We start from the raw sequence: 21,577 nt of genomic DNA on the forward strand, positions 1-21,577 counted from the left end.
CCATGTCCAGTGGGCTCCTTCTCACTCACAAGGTCCCCAGTAAAGGCCATTCTCAATTTAAGTCATCATGGCTGCTGCTCAAATCCAATACCTTGAGGATCCTGCTGACCCTCAGTTTAATTTGTTTCCTGCTAATTCTTATGTCCCCAGGGCTCATACACACACAATGCTAGAGCGATTTGCCCAGAATCACAGGACGTTGAGCTGAAGCTGTGACTTTATCCTGGTTTCTCAGTTTCAAAATCGCTAAGGCCACAACCTCTCCCTGTTGACTGCAATAATTGATATCTGTCAGGCAAAGGAAAAGAGCAGAGAGTAATTTATGTCTGCCAGTTCCATGGAGGTGGGGGATGGGGGGTGAAGGGAATTAAACTGAGGAGCTCCCTTGCTGGCCATCACCAACCCCCACTACACCAACTCTCCTGTTTGCTCTCTTGCCCCAGTTCTTTTCAAAGCAAGTGCTAATGACTTCCCATAAGCAGCTCCTTGAGACCTCTGTCACACCTGGAAGTTGCCAGGGGGCAGGGACACCTCATGCTGTGAAGACCAGGGGCAGCCATTGTCCTTCTGCTCCTGACAGTTAGCTGGTGGGCGTGTATCCTGTGCAGTTCAGTATGCAGTTTCCACTAATTTGCATTTCTGTTTGAGTCATTTTGGCTCTCCGGTCTGCCACAGGTTCTTCCTGATTGAGCGGAGAGAAGTCAAACTCTTTAGTTTCATTTTCACCCGCCACCACCCAGGAAGGTAGCGGTCTAGCCTACCGTCCCTCTGACATAAAACCCGATGGCTGGTCAGGCACACAGCGGACATGCGCAGCGTGCGGGCCGAAGGCAATCCCATCTGCTTCCGTTCATGCCAGACTGTCACCAGGATCCCTGCTTCTTCTTCTTTAACCCCTTCGCTGCCAGGCCTTTTCCCCCTCAAGTGCCAAGCCTTTTTTTGGCTATTTGGTGCAGTTTGCACTAGGCCCTCATAACTTTTTGTCCACATCCTAGGGATTCTAGAAGTACCCGGACTTTGTGGGTTCCCCTGAAGGAGACCAAGAAATTAGACAAAATACAGTGAAAACTTCTTTTTTTGAAAAAAAATGGGAAAAAAGGGCTGCAGAAGAAGGCTTGTGGTTTTTCCCCTGAAAATGGCATCAACAAAGGATTTGCAGTGCTAAAATCACCATCTTCCCAGCTTTCAGGAACAAGCAGACTTGAATCAGAAAACCACATTTATCAACACAATTTGGGCATTTTACTGGGACATACCCCATTTTTACTATTTTTTGCGCTTTCAGCCTCCTTCCAGTTAGTGACAGAAATGGTTGTGAAACCAATGCTGGATCCCAGACAGCTAAACATTTCTGAAAAGTACACAAAATTCTGAATTCAGCAAGGAGTCATTTGTGTAGATCCTACAAGGGTTTCCTACAGAAAACAACAGCTGAAATAAAAAAATATTGAAATTGAGGTAAAAAAAACAGCCATTTTTCTCCACGTTTTACTCTGTAACTTTTTCCTGCGATGTCAGATTTTTGAAAGCAATATACCTTTACGTCAGCTGGACTCTTCTGGTTGCGGGGATATATAGGGCTTGTAGGTTAATCAAGAATCCTAGGTACCCAGAGCCAATAAATGAGCTGCACCTTGCAATGGGTTTTCATTTACCGGGTATACAGCAATTAATTTGCTGAAATATAAAAAGTTAAAAATCGGTATCAAGAAAACCTTTGTATTTCCAAAAAGGCCACAGGATAAGGTGTTGAGAAGCAGTGGTTATTTGCACATCTCTGAATTCTGGGGTCCCCATACTAGCATGTGAATTACAGGGCATTTCTCAAATAGACGTCTTTTTTACACACTGTCTTACATTTGGAAGGAAAAAATGTAGAGAAAGACAAGGGACAATAACACTTGTTTTGCTGTTCTGTGTTCCCCCAAGTCTCCCAATAAAAATGGTACCTCACTTGCGTGGGTAGGCCTAGCGCCCGCAACAGGATATGCCCCAAAACACGACGTGGACACATCACATTTTCAGAAAGAAAACAGAGCTGTTTTTTACAAAGTGCCTAGCTGTGGATTTTGGCCTCTAGCTCAGCCGGCACCTGGGGAAACCTAGCAAACCTGCACATTTGTGAAAACTAGACACCTAGGGGAATCCAAGATGGGGTGACTTGTGGGGCTCTGACCAGGTTCTTTTACCCAGAATCCTTTGCAAACCTAAAAATTTGGCCCAAAAAACACTTTTTCCTCACATTTCGGTGACAGAAAGTTCTGGGATCTGAGAGGAGCCACAAATTTCCTTCCCTCAGCGTTCCCCCAAGTCTCCCGATAAAAATGATACCTCACTTGTGTGGGTGGGCCAGGTGCCTGTAACAGAAAAAGGCCAAAAACTTGTGGAGATTGAGGTGATAGCACAGCGAGTTGATAAGCACATATTCTTCTTTTATACATCTTTAGGCTGACTCTGCTTTGGGGACTGTTAGACCTGACAGCCTTAGGGTGGTCACCCCTAATTTTTTGCCTGCCTCCCTCCACTTTTTGGACACTGTTTTTGCTGGCTTTTAGACTCTGCGCACTTTACCACTGCTAACCAGTGCTAAAGTGCATATGCTCTCTCCCTTAAAACATGGTAACCTTGAATCATACCTGATTGGACTATTTAATTTACTTATAAGTCCCTAGTAATGTGCACTCTATGTGCCTAGGGCCTGTAGATTAAATGCTACTAGTGGGCCTGCAGCACTGGTTGTGCCAACCACTTAAGTAGCCCCTTTTCCTTGTCTCAGGCCTGCCACTGCAAGGCCTGTGTGTGCAGTTTCACTGTCGCCTCGACTTGGCATTTAAAAGTACTTGTCAAGCCTAAACCTCCCCTTTCTCTACATATAAGTCACCTCTAATGTGTGCCCTAGGTAACCCCTATAGTAGGGTGCGGTGTGGGTGAAAGGCAGGACATGTACCTGTGTAGTTTACATGTCCTGGTAGTGTAAAACCCCTAAATTCGTTTTTGCACTACTGTGAGGCCTGCTCCCTTAATAGGCTAACATTGGGGCTGCCCTCATACAGTATTGAAGTGGTAGCTGCTGATCTGAAAGGAGTAGGAAGGTCATATTTAGTATGGCCAGAATGGTAATATAAAATCCTGCTGACTGGTGAAGTTGGATTTAATATTACTATTCTAGAAATGCCACTTTTAGAAAGTGAGCATTTCTTTGCACTTAAATCTTTCTGTGCCTTACAATCCACGTCTGGCTGGGCTTAGTTGACAGCTCCTTGTGCATTCACTCAGACACACCCCAAACACAGGGTACTCAGCCTCACTTGCATACATCTGCATTTTGAATGGGTCTTCCTGGGCTGGGAGGGTGGAGGGCCTGCTCTCACACAAAGGACTGCCACACCCCCTACTGGGACCCTGGCAGACAGGATTGAACTGAAAGGCGACCTTGTGCACTTCTTAGCCACTCTTTGAAGTCTCCCCCACTTCAAAGGCACATTTGGGTATAAAACAGGGCCTCTGCCCTACCTCATCAGACACTTGCTGGAGAAGAAACCTGAACCAGAAACTACATCCTGCCAAGAAGAACTGCCTGGCTGCTCAAAGGACTCACCTGTCTGCTTTCTACAAAGGACTGCTGCCTTGCTGTTGGCCTGCTGCCTTGCTGAACTCTTGTCTGGCTGTGAAAGTGCTCTCCAAGGGCTTGGATAGAGCTTGCCTCCTGTTCCCTGAAGTCTCAGGACCAAAAAGACTTCTCTTTTTCACTTGGACGCTCCGTGCGACGAAATTTTCGACACACACCGACGCTGATCGACGCCTTCGGGACGACCGGAACTTCGACGCACGGCTTCGCAAGGACAACGCCGCCCGACCTCCAGAGGAGAAATCGATGGGACGCCTGCCGTGAGATAGAAATTTCGACGCGCAGCCCCGCAGAACGACGCGCAGCCGGAAAACAAGCAGGAAAATCCACGCACAGACCCGGGACATCTGGTAATCCCCGCGATCCACAGAAAGAGACTGTCCGCGCGCCGGAAAACGACGCACGACTTCCCAGCGTGAAAAATAACGACGCAAGTCCGTGTGTGCTGGGGAGAAATCAACGCGCACACCCTTTTTCCACGTATCTCTTCTTCTGTGGCCCTCTGAGGAGATTTTCCACTCCAAACCAGGTACTTTGTGCTTGAAAGAGACTTTGTTTGCTTTTTAAAGACTTAAGACACTTTGGGGGTCATTCTGACCTTGGCGGTACAGGCGGAGGGCGGCGGAAGCACCGCCAACAGGCTGGCGGTGCTTCCTGGGCGATTCTGACCGCGGCGGTAAAGCCGCGGTCAGAAAAGGGGAGCCGGCGGTTTCCCGCTGGCCCAGGGAATCCGCCATGGCGGCGCTGTTTGCAGCACCGCCATGGGGATTCCGAGCGCCTTCCCGCCAGCCTGTTTCTGGCGGTGTCCACCGCCGGAACCAGGATGGCGGGAACGGCTGCCGTGGGGGCCCCTGCACTGCCCATGCCACTGGCATGGGCAGTGCAGGGGCCCCCTAACAGGGCCCCACAAAGATTTTCACTGTCTGCTGTTCAGACAGTGAAAATCGCGACGGGTGCCACTGCACCCGTCGCACCCCTTCAACTCCGCCGGCTCCATTCCGAGCCGGCTTCACTGTTGAAGGGGCTGTCCCGCTGGGCCGGCCGGCGGTCTTCTGGCGGTCGCCCGCCGGCCCAGTGGGAAAGCCGGAATGGCCGCCGCGGTCTTTTGGCGGGAACCGCTTGGCGGGCGGCAACCGCTGACCGCCGCGGTCAGAATGACCGCCTTTATATCACTTTTCAGTGGTATCTCTACAAATTCACATTGCAACTTTATTTGTTTTGACCTACAATTATCCTGATAAATATTATATATTTTTCTAAACACTGTGTGGTGTATTTTTGTGGTGCTGTATGGTGGGATTGTATGATTTATTGAACAAATACTTTACACATTGCCTTCTAAATTAATCCTGACTGATCGTGCCAAGCTACCAGAGGGTGGGCACAGGATAATCTTGGATTGTGTGTGACTTACCCTGACTAGAGTGAGGGCTTTTGCTTGGACAGGGGGTAACCTGACTGCCAACCAAAAACCCATTTCTAACAGGGACCCACACAAGTGAGGTGTCATTTTACTTAGGAGACTGAGGGGAACGCTGGGGAGGAGGAATTTTGTGCTGGAGCGGTGATCTTACAAAGAAAAGTCAGGAAAATATGCTTTTTTAAGCACATTTTGAGGTTTGCAGAGGAGTCTGGGTAAGAAATGTTGGGGGATCCACACAAGCCACACCTCCCTGGACTCCTTGGGGTGTCTAGTTTTAAAAAATGTCTGGGTTTGGTAGGTTTCCCTAGATGAGGGCCGCACCCAGGACCAAAAACATAGGTGCGCCCTCCCCCCCCCCCCCAAACACAGGTAGTTTTGTAATATATCATTTTGATGTGTCCACATAAGTCTGTGATGTGCCAAACATTAAAATTGTGAAAAGAAAAGCAGTTAGGTTATGTGAAAAAGACCCCTCACCCACCAATCAAGTTGGTGGCATGCTTCATCATTGGGGTCCCACCTGAGACACCTAGCGACGCCTGATTACAGTGGAGCAGGTTTTGTCATTTTTAACCACACATACTGGTTGGATTTGGCACGAGGGTGAGTGATGGTTCAGCAGATCAGATTTTATTAACAAGAGATTTCACAAAAGTGAAATGCACTGTTAATAACTGAAAGGCCAAAAAACTGAGCCAATGACTCACAGCTCGTGAGCTGTAAAGCCACGGCAAGGCACCAACCGCTTTACAGTCCATTCACACGCCTTTCATGCACGACATGCACAAGATCATTCACGCCGCCAGCCACGGGCCCAGCACATTACAACACTTGCATCGACAGACAGCGCCACTCAAGGGCCCATAACTTTCATACACCCACATGCCTGATACAGCAATCACACCAACTGATGTGTGTGGACAGGTGTTGGGCTGGCACCGCCAGCCAAACGTCATCCCACACACACCGCCAGCCAAGCACCACCCCACGCACACCGCCAGCCAAGCGCCACCCCACGCACACCGCCAGCCAAGCGCCACCCCACACATACCATCCTTTTTGTTTTTAAACAACAAAGAAACCACTAATCATAAATAAGTACAAAACTACAAACACAAAAGCTCTAACTTAATACATGACTAATGCCAACCGTGAAACTGAACATATAAAAAAATATAAAACAGCAGTTTACGCTCACAGAATTTCTTCTGTGTGTGGTAGCTCCTGAAACAGCCACCCACACACAGCCCAGGCTTTGAAGGACAATCAGGGCAGTACATCCTAGTCTCCTATCTGATACCTCTTCGAGCACAGATTCTACATCTCTTAGCAGGAAAGTAATTTTTTTTTTTTTTGGGCCGTGGGAGGAATGTGCTCAGCAAAGTGACGATCTTTCAATCTAGCCACATCCTCCACCACTGCTTCTCTAGGAACTCTTGCCTGTTCCAGCACAACAAGGCTAGCTATGATAGACTCCTGAAATTTCACAAATGTCATCCTTAACTCTGGAGAACTATCCTTGAACACAACAAAAGCATTAAAAGTTGCCAAGTGAAACAAGTGAACATCTAATTTCTTATACCAAACATAAGACTTACGAGCAGCAGTGTAAGGTTCCAACCTCTGATCTACTCTATCAACACCACCCATGTGCTCATTATAGTCTAAGATGCACACAGGTTTGCGCACTTCGGCAACCTGACCCCAAACAGCCACAGGTGAAGTACTCTCATCATGGATGGTACTTAGCATGTATACATCCCTCTTGTCTACAAATTTCAGAGCTAGCAGCTCATCATTCCGCAAGGCACTGCACTGTCCCTTCTCAAGTTTTTTTCAGACAAGCTCTCTAGGATAGCCTTTCCGATTAGAGCGGATTGTGCCACAAGCAACAGTGTCCACTCTGAACAACTCCTTGAACAACTGAACTCCAGTGTAGAAGTTATCTACATATAAATGGTGACCTTTGTTAAACAGTCGTCTACCAAGTTCCCACACAATTTTCTCACTAACTCCAAAAGTGGGTCAATATTGGAATACCAGTGTAGACCCGGAAATTATAAACATATCCTGTACTACTTTCAGACAGCATATACAATTTAATTCCATACCGTGCCCTCTAGCTAGGAATGTACTGCCTAAAAACCAAACGACCCTTGAACAGGACCAAAGACTCATCTACAGATATTTCTTTGCCTGGAACATAGATCTCTGAAAACTGATCTACCAAATGATCAAGGACAGGTCTAATCTTAAAAAGACGGTCAGAATCAGGATGATATCGTGGCAAGGCTAAAGCATTATCTACAAAATGCAACATCCGAAGAAGAAGCTCATACCGGTTAAGACTCATGATGGCAGGAAATATAGCAGTTGCCATCAAGGGACTAGTAGACCAATATGAAGACCGTGATGGCTTCCTTATCAGCCCCATCAAAAAAGTTAAACTCAATAACTTTTTCAACTCTTCCAGATTTGTGGGAATCCACCGGCTAGCTCTAGAGTGAGGCCTCAGTCTGGCAGCGTTGTCCCTCAAAAACTGCTCTGCATACAAATTAGTCTGCTCAACAATATCTTCCAAAAATATATTGTCCATAAACAACTCAGAAAAGTTGACGGGCAAAAAGTTTTCCGTATTAACTCGACACCCTGGAAAACCAGTAAACACAGGCAACTGTGGCTGCTCCATGGTTGGTGCAACCCACGTGTCAGGTCTTCCAATGGGAAGCCTTTCAGCCGCTGGCTCCTGCACCATCGGCACATCAGTGTCCTCCTCTAAAACAGGCCCTTCATCAGCACTGAGAGTGGCTTCATCATCAAATGATTCATCTCTGACAGAAAATTTACTTCGAGAATCCTGCACTTCCTCCTCTGCCTCAGATGCAGAGTCAGTCTCATATTCATGGTCAGAAGATGACTAAAAAAGCACACTAACAACCTGCTGAGCAGTCATCCTACCGCTAGCCATGATCCTTCCTACAAAAATTAACTGGACAAATACACCACCAACAACCAGCACTGTGTAAGATAAGTAACAAAGTGTAGCTTTATCACTAAGAGTTATAAACTCAAAAACTTTACTGCTCACTTGCCAGAAAAAGCTTGACTCACCAGCAACTACTCTGCACAGCCACAGCAATCACCAATGATATCCCACTAAAAAGAGAAAAAAAAAAAGCAAATTAGACATAAGGCAACACAATAATCATTGTGCATAAATCTAAGGACAATTTCACACACAATCCTACATTCAGTACACCACCTACACACACATGTCATTCATGCATGGCAACAATACTCACTTTGTAGTAAATATATTTACTTACCTAAAACATGCAACTACGCAAACCGCATGACAACTACTGCCAAAACTGCAACAAGCCACAGCAAAGTCAGCAAAAGCTTTGAACTGGAACAAAAAGGAGAAAAACTATTATTATCATAAAAGCAAATACTTCGCCAGTTGACAAACACCCCGCCACCAACCATTTTTAAATTTTCCCTCGTGTCTAGTGTTCTCTGCTTGGGGAAGATGGGCCTAAAAAAAAAAAAGCCAATCTACCCCAAGGGGGGCAGAAATGCCATAGAATATATTGCCCCCTTTGGGGGTGACCCTTGCCCAAGGGGCCAACCCCCCCACACAAAGCACACACATGATCCCTGGCGCTAAGTGGATTCTGCCCCCTTGGGGGCAGATGGGCCTAAAAAAAAAAAATAGGCCAATCTGACCCCAAGGGGGGGGGGGGGTGTTCAGAACTTCCCAATAGTGCTTTTTGGCCCTTGGGGGCGACCCTTGCCCAAGGGGGCACCCTCCAACACAAAAAAACAAAAGAAAGAAAAAACAATCCCTGGCATATTCATGGTTTCTGCCCCCTCCCCACTGGGGGACAGAAGGGCCTACAAAAAATAGGCCATTCTGCCCCCAAGGGGGGTGCAGAAATCGCCCAGATTACATTGCCCCCTTTGGGGGGGCGACCCTTGCCCAAGGGGCCACCCCCCACAGAAAGCACACATACATTATCCCTGGTGCTATGGGGATTCTGCCCCCATTGGGGACAGAAAGGCCTAAAAAAAGAATTGCCCTATCCGCCCCCAAGGGGTGCAGAACTTCCCAATAATGCATTTGTGCCACTGGGGCCGACCCTTGCCCAAGGGGCCGCCCCCAACACAAAAAAAAAAACAACAATAAAATCCCTGGTGTCTAGTGGCTTTTTGCTCCCCTTGGGGGCAGATCGGCCTAAAAATAAGGCCAGTCTGCTCCCAAGGGGGGCAGAAACGGCGATAAATACATTGGCCCCCCCAAGGGGAGCGACCCTTGCCCAAGGGGCCACACCCCCACACAAAGCACACATACACACATATAATATGCCTGGCGCTATTGGGATTCTGCCCCCCTTGGGGGCAGAAAGGCCTAAAACAAATAGGCCTATCTGCCCCCAAGGGAGGCAGAACTGCCCAATAATACATATGGGCCCCTGGGGGCGACCCTTGCCCAAGGGGTCGCTCCCCCACACTAAAAACACACACACATATACAGAAATCCCTGGTGTCTAGTGGGCATTCCTGCTGGCCGATCGCATCGCGATCGGCCAGCAGGAATGTTCAAAGAGGCATCCCCCCCCGCACGAAGGTGAAAAACTCACCTTCTCCTTAGACGCGCTGGAAGCAAATGGCTTCTAGCACGTCTTTCACCCTTTCATGATATCAGCGCGCTGACGTCATGGGGGGGGGGGTGGGGGTGAAAGGGGAAGGGATTCCCCTTTCAGCCCTGGCCTGGGGGGTGGAGTGGGGGCGGCCCTCGGGGGACAGCGCTTCCCCCGAGGGCCAGTCCCAGGACGTAATGGTTGCGTCCATGGCGCCTCACGGGCGCTGCCATGGACGTAACCATTACGTCCATGGCGACAAAGGGGTTAAAGAGTGCCCCTCATAGAAACACCTACACTTCTCGGGCTCTTACAGAAATAGACAAGAGAAGCTAGCTTCTGCTGCCTAGTCAAGATTGCTTTAACTGTTTTCTGCTGGAGTTAGAAGGCCCTATAAGCTGCCGTAAATGGAAATATAGCTGGAACCCTGGCAGGGCCGGGGCTTATTCTAATGCCTCAAGCATTTGCTGCAAGCAAAAGACACATATGTGAAAGACGGAAGAAGGAAAAACTAAAAAGCGTCATAAAGGGAGAAAGTAGAAAGTTGCAGGATGAGCTGAAGGGGCAGGGGTGGCCGTAAATGGACTGAAGAGGCCCCAGATGGTTTCAGGATTACGCTGCCTCAGTATTCAGTGCTGGCAGATTTAATTACAGCAGCCTCGTGTTTAAGAGAAGGGCTTTGAGCACCAGCACCTCTTAATTTACAAATTAAGCACTGAACCCTGGATGGATTGAAGAAGGGACCATCTGGAGACAAACCATATGGATTGGCTCCTACTCCAGTCACTCGGGCATGTATGGTACTACAATTCTCGCAAATGACTTAAGGCTTCAAGTTCATTCTATGTAACATTAGATCCCTACCTAAACATGCAACGGAATGTTGGGATCTCCTTTCCTCATGCATGCCTGAGGTGGGCTCTTTAACAAAACTTGTTTAAGTCCGACCTCCGTTCTTGCCATTATACTGGCCCTGCCGCATAACTATCAGATGATTAGAGCGGATCAAGAAGAGAGACTAGAGGGTGGTACCACAATTCTCTTTAGAGACTCAAGTAAAGTCTCCCTTATTGAGTCTTTTAATAAAGACTGGGTTGAAATGTGTATTTTTAAAATAGAATTCCCCCCGTCAGAACATTGGAAAAGGGCTGTGCTCTGCGCCCTGGGTGGCCAAAAAAGGATTTTAGTCAGCTTCTTATAGAGGGCATTGCCTTTCACGTGTTGTCAGCCCAATGCTTCTTGTTATTGGGAAATTTTAATTACCACTTTGATGATCCATTTGATACAGATACATCTCCGCTTTTAGTTGACCTAGCAACTTTGGGACTACACCAAAAAATACATTTTTGGATCCAACACATTTGGTCGGCCACACATGAGATATGATTTTTACGAATTCCAATAGCCTACCTTGCGACAACCTTTGCACCTGATATGGACTGACCATGCTCTGATTCACTTCCAGATTGAGAAGAAAGGTAACCCAAAACCAGGGTTACTCGCCAATAAAGGTGCGAAGCATAAATTGTAACTTGTGACTCCAGACACATTTGCTGTAGATTTTAACGTTCCCTTAATTAGACAGGATTTAGATGTACGTCATATGTTAGCAGATTTTCAGTCAGCTAATTCAACAGGCACGAGCAAGAGGAAACTCTTCCTCCCCTAAGAATCCCTGTCCACCTAGGATCACAGCCTTCCTGGCTAACAATCTCCCCTGCTATAAGATTACTATTCAATCGAGTGATTGAATTAGGGAAAATTATTTTAGTCTGGAAATCGGCGATAATCATCCCAATACAAAAAAAGAGCAATGTTGACCCTTCCATCCTTTCAAACTATCGTCCAATTTCATTACTTCTGCTCTTTGGAAAGCTGCTGGAAGGCCTAATTAATAAAAAAAAATGACGGAATATCTTGAAACAAACAAGATCCTGAATCCTTCACAAGTAGGATTTAGAGCCGAGCACAGCACTGAATCGGCCATGGTAGCTGTGACTGACATAATTAGGTGCTCATTGGATGTGGATATTCCAGCCATGCTAGTGCTCTTAGACCGATCCATAGCATTCAACATGGTCTGTCATTAGACCTATCCACAACATTCAACACTGTCTGTCATCCTAAGTTACTGGTAAGACTACAAGAGTTTGGAATCACTGGATCTGCCCTAGCTTGGCTACAGGATTTTCTTAAAGATAGAGCTCAGTGTGTCTCGCTAGGAGATTTTAAATCTAGAACCAGAAAGGTGTACAAAGGGGTGCCACAGGGCTCATCCTAAAGCCCCAAGTTATTCAACATCTATATAGCTCCACTGGCCAAAGTTCTCAATCCAAATGGATTCAACAACTTATCTTATTCTGATGACAGTCGGGTAGGCTTCTCTTCTGATGAGGATATAGAAAAGATGAAGGACTTTTTCTCTGCAGGCATGAAAGACATTGCTGGATGGATGATGGACAACTTTCTTTAACAGAATCCAGGGAAATCGGAGATAATATTGTTTAGTAAGGCGCAACATCCGTGGAATTCAGATTGATGTCCGCCCCTACGCTTAGTAAGGTTGATTTAAAAAAAAAAAAAAAAAAAAATTGGAGTAAGGGTAGACCGGGAACTTACCATGAAAGATCAAGTTCAATCCACTATCTGCAAAGATTTCCACACATTATGTTTACTTAAGAAATCTCTGCCATTTCTTCCTCCTACAGTTAGAAAGACTCTGGTTCAGGCTTTAGCAGTGAGCCAGTTGGACTATGGGAATACCTTATTGGCATTTGCCAAAGAAGCATTACTGTCGAAATTGCTGGTGGTTCAAAACATGGCTGCCCCTTTTATCTGCAATCGGCCCTTCAGAACAGCCTCTATGCCTCTTACATTCCCTCCACTGGTTACCAGTTAGGAAAATAATTATTTTCAAAATTTGCTGCCTAACTTTTAAAACGTTGCAGGGGAAAGGTCCCAAATATTTGTGCTGAAGGATCAAGCGCTATTTGCCCATAAGGGACCTGCAATCAAGAATTACTGTCAGTGCCACACTTTCAGCAGACCAGAAGTGGTGGTAAAGCCTTTTCCTATGTGGCTCCCACCCTCTGAAGTAGACTGCCCATTGCTGTCCGAACTTGCTCTAATTACAGGAATTTTTTTTTTTTTACTAAAAATGGCTCTATTTTATTCTCTTGTGTTTCTTACTGTTAGGCGGACTTTGCGCTAAGATACCCCAGTGATTCGTGCACAATATCAAATTAACTTGAATAACGGTCTTTTACCAACTTTTATCTGATCCCCCACTGAGAGTCAAGTTATAAAGAGAGTTCTTGGTTAGCTATTAGGAAAACAGCTGTTTCAGAAGTACAGTTCAGTGGCTGGTATTGTTCTTATTGATCATTTTTTTTGCCCTGGACCTGCTTTTGGGGACATTACTACCTGACATGTCCTTCCTGGTAGCCATCACTGGGTCTGACGTTTCTGGCTGTGTGGGAGAAAGTGGCAGTCTCTGGGTGCAGCTGGAAGTCTTTGGACAGCAGTGACGGGTGGCAGTCTGTGGACTTTGATGTATGGGTGTCTGCTCAATATAGAATGTAGGCAGTGCTCTTGTGTGATGAGAGTACAGTGATGCACGGTGCAAGCACATAAAGGCTTCATTCGGACTTCAGCATTGCTTGGAAAGAGGGTACAAGAATGCAGGCTGCAAGCTTATGGCTCTCACATTGACCGCAATGCTGCTTGAAGAAAGGTGCATGGCAATGCATGGTGCAGGCACACTACTTCAGCAAAAGCGTGCAGTAGGAGTCACACTGTCCTCACATGGACACGAAAACAGCTTAATTATGCTTTATGAAGCACAAAGGATGAGCTTTCCCATGTCCATCATGATAGTTTTGTCAAGGTTTAAATACATCCTCATTTGGTTGGAGAAATTCTTCAGGAGGCTAAGGTTCAGCTGCTACTGTGGCTTGGAATAACACCACAAATATACTCATAAAAGTAGTAAATGGGGGTGTATTCGGGTGGAATTTCCCTCCCGGATATTATAAAATACCATTGGGTCTTGTAATTGGTGGTAGTAAATGAATGGGCCTTTCCCTGCTGGTTGTCCCCTCCTTCAGAATTCACAGACATGCAATGAAGTCTAGGGATATCGTTAGTATTACACAGGACACAGAAAGGCTTTGACCGCACATTTATAATCAGTTTTGAGAGCATGGGCTAAAACTACTAGGTGCCTGGTATGGGGATAGTGGCCTACGATTAGAGGTTAGTAGCTTCACAGGATTCCAGCAATGGGACGCAATTTGGATAAGAAAATTAGAAGATGTTTTGGAAGAGGAGGGACCACCCACCTAAGGAGGAAAATGAGTGGCAAACCCTGAAACCTATTAATCCCTAGTCCTGTCCCAAAGGGAAAAAACATTGAAGACTCCTCCACCATACCCACTAGGGAAGGTGAGGGAAGAACAGACATGTGACTTGGGAGTCCTACAAAATGAATAGGAGAGGGCTCTCCGTTCTCCGCGAGAGATTGCAGTTCAAGCCGGGTTCAGACTTGTGCATTTGAAGATCCTGCATAGATCATACCTCACGAGAGAAAATATTGCTAAGATGAGGGAAGCCAGAAATGATAAACGCTACACAGAGTGTGGACAACTGGGTAAATTCTTAGGTATAATATGGTTGTACCCTTAACTAGAGCCTCTTGAAAGGGCGTTTGGAACTGCTTGGCACAAATAGCTGGTTTCCTCAAGAGCCCAATGTAAAACTAATTCTACTGGATATATGGGGGAAGTGGCCCCACAGAAATATCCGAAGATCTTTGATAGCGTAGGCTTTACAATGGCAATACTAAGTACACCTTGTCAGCACAGTGCAGTGGTCGTCCCCGAATTAAAGGCATGGAACATTGATACGATTCCGAAGGGAGAGGGTGTCCGAAAAAATGGGGAGAGGTATGAATTCAGTGGAAATTGTAAAGAGATCTATCATGAGCTTTCCCTGTAAAGAATTAGGATATTTTGACGTGATGTATCGAGGGCGATCCATGCAGTCAGACACAGGAGACGAGGCTGTTATAAAGTACACAGTCAAAACCTCTTTCAGAGGGCCACAGAGGAAGCAGAGGTTGGCTGGTCCCAACTATAGGTGTTTTGGCTTTCTTGCCCTGCTGTCCCAGGGCCCGACCTACTACGAATCCTGAATAACTGGACCAAGAACTACCCCTTTCAACACTTGACTCTCAGTGGCAGTGCAGGTTCAGAAGACCAGAGCTCTTCAAGAGGGAGGCACTTGTGAGTCTTACACAAGAGGAGGATTGGAAGTACTCAAGGGGCTCAAACTGTGATTGCAATAAGTTGAGAATCCAGTCAAATACCTGCTTCATGAAAAACATAGGGCCAGATGTAGGAAGCACTTTGCGAGTCGCAAACGGCAAAATTTGCCGTTTGCGACTCGCAAATGTGTGTTTCCTATGCAGAAATGCATTTTGCGAGTCGTTACCGACTCGCAAAATGCATTTCCGAATCGCAAATAGGAAGGGGTGTTCCCTTCCTATTTGCGATTCGCAATGGTATGCAATTCCATTTGTGACCGCTTATGCGGTCGCAAATGGAGTCGCAGTTACCATCCACTTGAAGTGGATGGTAACCCATTCGCAAACGGGAAGGGGTCCCCATGGGACCCCTTCCCCTTTGTGAATGGACCCCAAAATATTTTTTCAGGGCAGGGAGTGGTCCAAGGGACCACTTCCTGCCCTGAAAAAACCGAAACAAAAGGTTTCGGATTTTTTGAAATGCAGCTCGTTTTCCCTTAGGGAAAACGGGCTACATTTAAAAAAAAAAAAAAAAAACTGCTTTATTGAAAAGCAGGTCGCTAACATGGAGGCCTGCTGACTACAGCAGGCCTCCATGTTAGCGAGTGCCTATACTCGCTATGGGGCCGCAATTTGCGACCCACCTCATGAATATTCATGAGGTGGGTCATTGCGACCCCATAGCGAGTTGCAGTCGGTGTCTGAGACACCGTACTGCATAGCAATTTGCGAGTTGCAAATTGCGAGTCGGAAGGACTCGCAATTTGCAACTCGCAAATTGCTTCCTTCCTACATCTGGCCCATGGTATTTTAATATAAGCACACAGATTATGTAGATATTTTATTCAAAGAGCTTGGCAATGCGCCCTTCATTCCCTGTATTTAAAACTGGTTATTTATGAACTCTGAGTTCTTTTTGTGATAAATCCCCTTAATAAGTGAGTGCCTATAACCATAATAGGGAACACCAACGTTTATTTTGCCTGCTTATCAATGTCAGAAACATTATCGTCTACCACTAATTTAGGAAAATCTACTAGCCTGGTGGATTTCCTGGAGTAATGTTATTAAAGCTATGGATACAAAAATGGGTGCTTACAGGGGTGGGGTAGTGGCGGGCCAGCGGGAAGGTTATGAACACCCACACAACCGAGCATCATGGACTTTCTCCACCTTCCCAGTGCTTCCCACACCAAATTTGAATATATAGTGCCAAAAAAAGCCAGCACAGGAGTACAAAATGGATGTGAAAAGACTTTCTTAAGTTGAACTTCAATTTGCATGTATAATTTGAAAGTAAATGTGACCAAGTGAATTTTCCACCATTGTAAGGTACGTACGTGAAAATCGGGGTTAAGTAAACGCGTGGAAATCTCCAGTTTTCATAGCTTTCTATAACATGCTGGGAGAATTTTGTGGATCCCACGAAAAGAATAACATTCCAAAAGTTTTAAGGGTAGGCCTGCGAATCGTTAAGTTGCTCATCTTTCTGAATTGTTGGTGAAGAGACCACCTGTTGGAACATGGCTAAAGGAACTCGCAAACCTGAAATGCTTCCTATAAAACTGAAGTGAAGCATCCACAACCCAGGTAAATGTTGACAGTTTTCTAACAATTTATTGTCATACAGCACCCCAGTCACAGGTAAAGCAGAAGAGACATCTGACAGTTTAAAAGCCATACATCCTATGCTGCATGCAGCAAAAAAAATGCATTTTCCATTGCTCAAGCTAATGCCATATAAGACTCGGGACACTGTACTGTATTGTAACATTTCTATAGCTTATTATGCCTTTGTGGGACGCTGAAGCACTTACCTACATGGGTAGCACGTGACACCATGTAGGGTGTGTGGTTAGAAGTGTCCTGTCTTTGTTTGGATCCTATGTGGGAAGTGTTTTCATGTCGTGTGTGATGACCACCGAGATGCAGTTATTGTCTCATAGGACGTAGAGCTTAGCAGTGGAGAAACATCACTTACATCACGGCGAATGCAATGAAATGCATTTACCACGATGCATTTACAACGCATATGCATTTACCACGCATGGCTTTACCACAAATATCCCTTTACCAGGCAGGCCTTTACACCGAATTTCGTTGTAAAGGTGTATGCGTGGTAAAGGTTTTAAAAGTAAGTACAGGTAAGTATTAAGTTGGTTGAGTGAGATTATTTATTTATTTATTTATTTATTTATTTATAAGTGTTTTCGGTGGTAATAGTTATTGATGGTAATTGCATTTTTCGGTTTTAGAGTGGGTATGGGTTTTTGGTGGTAAGGGCATTTTTAGGTTTTAGGGTGGGTATGGGGCTTGGGGGTGGTAAGGAGTGTTTAGACTTTAGGGTGGTTTTGGGTTTTGGGGTGGTAAGGGCATTTTTAGATTTTAGGGTGGGCATGGGTTTTGGGGTGGTAAGGGTATTTTCAGATTTTAGCGTGGGCATGGGTTTTGGGGTGTTAAGGTCATTTTTAGGTTTTATGGTGGGTATGGGGCTTGGGGGTGGTAAGGGGTGTTTAGGTTTTAGGGTGGGTTTGGGGTGGTATGGGGTGTTTAGGTTTTAGGGTGGGTGTGGATTTGGGGTGGTAAGGGCAGTTTTAGGATGGGTATCGGATTTGGGGTGGTAAGGGTTGTTTAGGTTTTAGTGTGGTATGGGGTGTTTAGGTTTTAGGGTGGGTGTGGGTTTTGGGATGGTAAGGTAATTTTTAGGGTTTAGGGTAGGTAGAGTTTTTGGGTGGAAAGGTGTGTGTGTGTATGTATATGTGTGTGTGTGTGTATGTATATGTGTGTGTGTGTATATATATATATATGTATATATATATATATATTGTATGTTATACTAAACTCTAGTTTTTACCATGCACCTTTACTAACTATGCCTTTACTACGAAATGTTTGTGGTAAAGACATTTGTGGTAAAAGCATATGCATTGTAAAAACATTTAGTGGTAAGTGCATGCGTGGTAATGACCATGCCCATGCGTTATACTTACCGTGTTGTAAAGGCATGCGTTGTAAGTGCATGCGTTGTTCCATCATACATCCTTAGCAGTGTGATGAATAAAGAGGTGTGAGAAAGAGAGCCGCACAGCCTATGATTTTCAGTAAGCTGGCAGCTTTTAGCAGCTCCGCAGGCCCCTTTTTGGTATTTCTTTTAACTCATAGTCCATTTAACTGGTTCTTTCCCTACGTTGCCCATTCTGAGATATTTTGTTTTAAACTTTATGGTCCTGAACATGCATGGGTTGGAGGGAGAAATGGTAGAGGGATCTGCTGGGAAAGTATTTGGTTAAGTAATCCCATATCTGATTGTCATTGTGAGCTGTCAAAAAACAGTCATATTACGTAACTTTCTGGGCCCTGCAGTGGTGGACTAATTTAAAGTCCTCCATTGGCCAGCGGCATGTGGATAATCGCTTCATTTATTCAATGCCTGTGCGGTTAGTGATGGGTGGTTTAGTGCTGTGAACTGGTTCACTACAGGGCAAAGGCCAGGAGTGATATCAATTTTGTCTTATGTAAGTTTAAGACTGTTCGGTAGTGTAATAGAATTATTACGCAGCCTGTCTGAACAACAGTTAACTGCCTGGTCGCTGAGTGTTGTGGTATTAGCGTTAGTGTGGACAAAGAGGATTTTATATTGTATTGTTGATTATATAGCACTTACTAACCTTGTCCATGGCGAGGCATTAAACTGCTTTATGCAACAAGGCAAGCTGCTCCTCTGCCCCAGGCTACCTTTTTATCCAGTGGTTATTGTTATTTATTGGGACCGGTCTGGTGCCATTACGGACCTCCCTCCCCCCCCCCCACCTCTGAATCATTATTGGAATCTGGGGACCCCGCCACTGAGTCATTACTGGAAGCCGGCGACCCAGGCCTACACATTGCTGATGATTTGAAATACAAAACAATACACCAAAAAATACTGGAACAAGCATTCCATCAAACACAACAACAAATTATAACACATATCATTTAATTTGCAAACAAATAAAAAAAAATAATAATAATAATTTTAATTGCAAGGTTACCGCTAATTAAATTTTTTGCTTCCAATTTCAAATTCCTTGACATTTACCGTACGTTTAAAAAAAAAAAAAAAAAGTTGTACATTTAGCCTCTTTATTTATATACTTTTTATTCATATGTTAATATTAATTTTCTAAGCAATCACGGGCCCCCTGAGGAGGCTTTGCAGACCCTCACGAGTCCCTGGACCACAGGTTGGGAACTACTGTTCTACATAGTAGATTAAATAATAGGAGTTGGGCATGATCTTTAGTGGGAGGGAAGGTATGCTCATGGTATTAACAGATGTGCATCAGAGGATTCATTATTCTTAGGTTAAAATAAAAGGTTTTTAATGGTTAGGTTGTGATCTATTAAATGAGGTATTGACAATTTAATGAAAAACAAAAATAGAGATTAAGGTAAGAAAGCATGTGAATAAGCTGTGCTCAGACAAATGAGGTGCGCAGAGGATGGAATGGAAGTAGGAAAGAAAGAAAATGACAGGCAGTAATTTGAAGTTTTAAGGCCAGATCAACTTTCATGTTAATGCAGATGAGGCTTTTTTTGAGATTGCATGAAATCAAAGAATGTAACATTTTTAAAAGTAAATAATATAATTGTGTGTGAGACAGTGCTATGTTAGGTACTTTTGGTAAGTGGTAAAATCAAGCAAACCCAACTCTAAGCCACCGCTTCAGCAAGAAGAGCTGATCAGCTGAAAGGTTGGAAGCCTAAAGCAGTGGCTAGCTGCATACGTAGGGACATTTTTTAGAAGATTAGGCCGCACTCCAAGGAAATAACCTTGTGATCATAGGTAGGTGACAAAGTACTTGGGGTGATAATGTAGATATCGAAAAGGAGAACCTGCAAATACTCGAGTGGATGTCTACTGATCCTTAAAGTTTGGCTCAGAATAACAGCAGAGTGGTTTCCATTTTGGTTGTGTGGTAAGACTGGGGTGAGCAAAGCTTCCCAGAGTGTAGAACTGCATTGCATGCATTCCTGTGCTGGTAGATGGAGACCAAGGCAATGAAGTGAGGAGGATGCAGGGTTACCTTTAGCCATTTTGTTAACTTTGTCAGCAAAGTACATAAATAAATAACATGTAGCAGAGAGTTACATTTGTTGTATGGCTTTCAGTTGACGAGTTTGGGACTGTCAAGACTTAACCCATACATTAAATTGCTTTTCAAGTGCTGTGGTATCAGATCAGGAGTGGTATAGCCCCTTCTGGACTCTCGTGCTCACCGCTGGACGGGTTTCTGCGAGTATGCGAAGTAAAGAATGTAGAGAATGCACGAAATAAGAATTTCTGGCAAAGGATGACATACTTACTCATAACCAATAGAAAGCAGGCAAAGAGCAACAGTTGCAATGAAATACCGTAGAGCCCACAATTGGGAAATCAGTAAGCCTACAAATCAATGTAAAATACAGCAAGGAGCTCTAAAGTTCAGACATCCAGCATAGAATCGCTCCCTCGAAATGGGAAATGGTCTCCTCCTCAGATGGAGAAGCCAAGCTCCTATATCGTGTTTTAAACAAAAGGTTCATACATTTACATTAGTATGTGCTTCACATACTCCTAACCAATAGAAAGCAGGCAAAGAGCAACATTTGCAATGGAATACCCTAGAAGATCTTCTCACTAATCATAACATTTGGAGCTCTCTGCCCAAGCAGCAGCTACCAGGATTATTTTCCCAGCCAGTAAAGTGTACGAGTCTTTATTATGACACAGATTAAACAATAATTCAAGAAATGTGTTTAGGCCACAATGTCAAGAAGGTGAATGACTAGGCCTAAGTTGTCCTAAGTTAGAAAACACCTGAATTTTTAAGCACTAGGGTTTGCAGTTTCAAATTTCAAGCAAGCCACTCTGACAGGACCAAGAACAGACAGCTGGAACCAAAAGGCAGCCTGTGTTTTCCAGTGTCTCTGTGCAACGCTTCCTCTTGCACATCAGGCAGGGTGATGATGTGCAAAACCTGCAAAGGTTGGCCCTGGACAGAGGGTAGAAAGACACCAGAGATGTGCATCCCGGAATAGCGCATGAAAGTAATATTATACATTTAAAAAGTGTGACATAACCTTTTCCATTTATAGTGTTCTACTTAATTAAATTTAGAAGTATATGTTTGCTTTGGTGCCGATTTTTGTCCCCTTTCTTGCTTTGTAACCATTTTACTTGTTTTTTTATTTGTTTTTTTTATTCCTTTCTCTGTAAACTATGAGTAGGATATGACCTGTACATGGCTGAAGTTGGAAAGCATGCTGTGCGTGGCATTTCATGCTAGGATCTGTTTTTGCAAAGTGTTGCACATTGCAGTTTGCTTTTAATTGCATCAAATTGAAAAGGCCCATGCTCACTAACAGTAGAAGTTTTAGATTATTTAACTCTGAGCTCCTTCTAATAAGAGTGAGCAAGGTTAAATGGGGGCCGCTTTGATCCCCTGAAGTATCAGAGGCATTTCTTTGAACACCTATATTTGTTGCCCAGCCGTCCTCTATCAGGCACAGAACACATATATCATGTTTTCCACTTGTGAGAAATATTTTGGGAAAAACCC

The 21,577-nt window shown here is 44.8% G+C and overlaps 1 protein-coding gene across 1 annotated transcript in view; it reads left to right on the forward strand.

The window, feature by feature from the left end:
• POGLUT3 (protein O-glucosyltransferase 3) overlaps nucleotides 1-21,577 on the forward strand; it is a 119,288-nt gene that overhangs the window by 4,193 nt on the left and 93,518 nt on the right. The window lies entirely within an intron of this gene.

This window comes from Pleurodeles waltl, chromosome 8, assembly GCF_031143425.1.
Source record: "Pleurodeles waltl isolate 20211129_DDA chromosome 8, aPleWal1.hap1.20221129, whole genome shotgun sequence".
In the NCBI taxonomy this organism is placed as follows: domain Eukaryota; kingdom Metazoa; phylum Chordata; class Amphibia; order Caudata; family Salamandridae; genus Pleurodeles; species Pleurodeles waltl.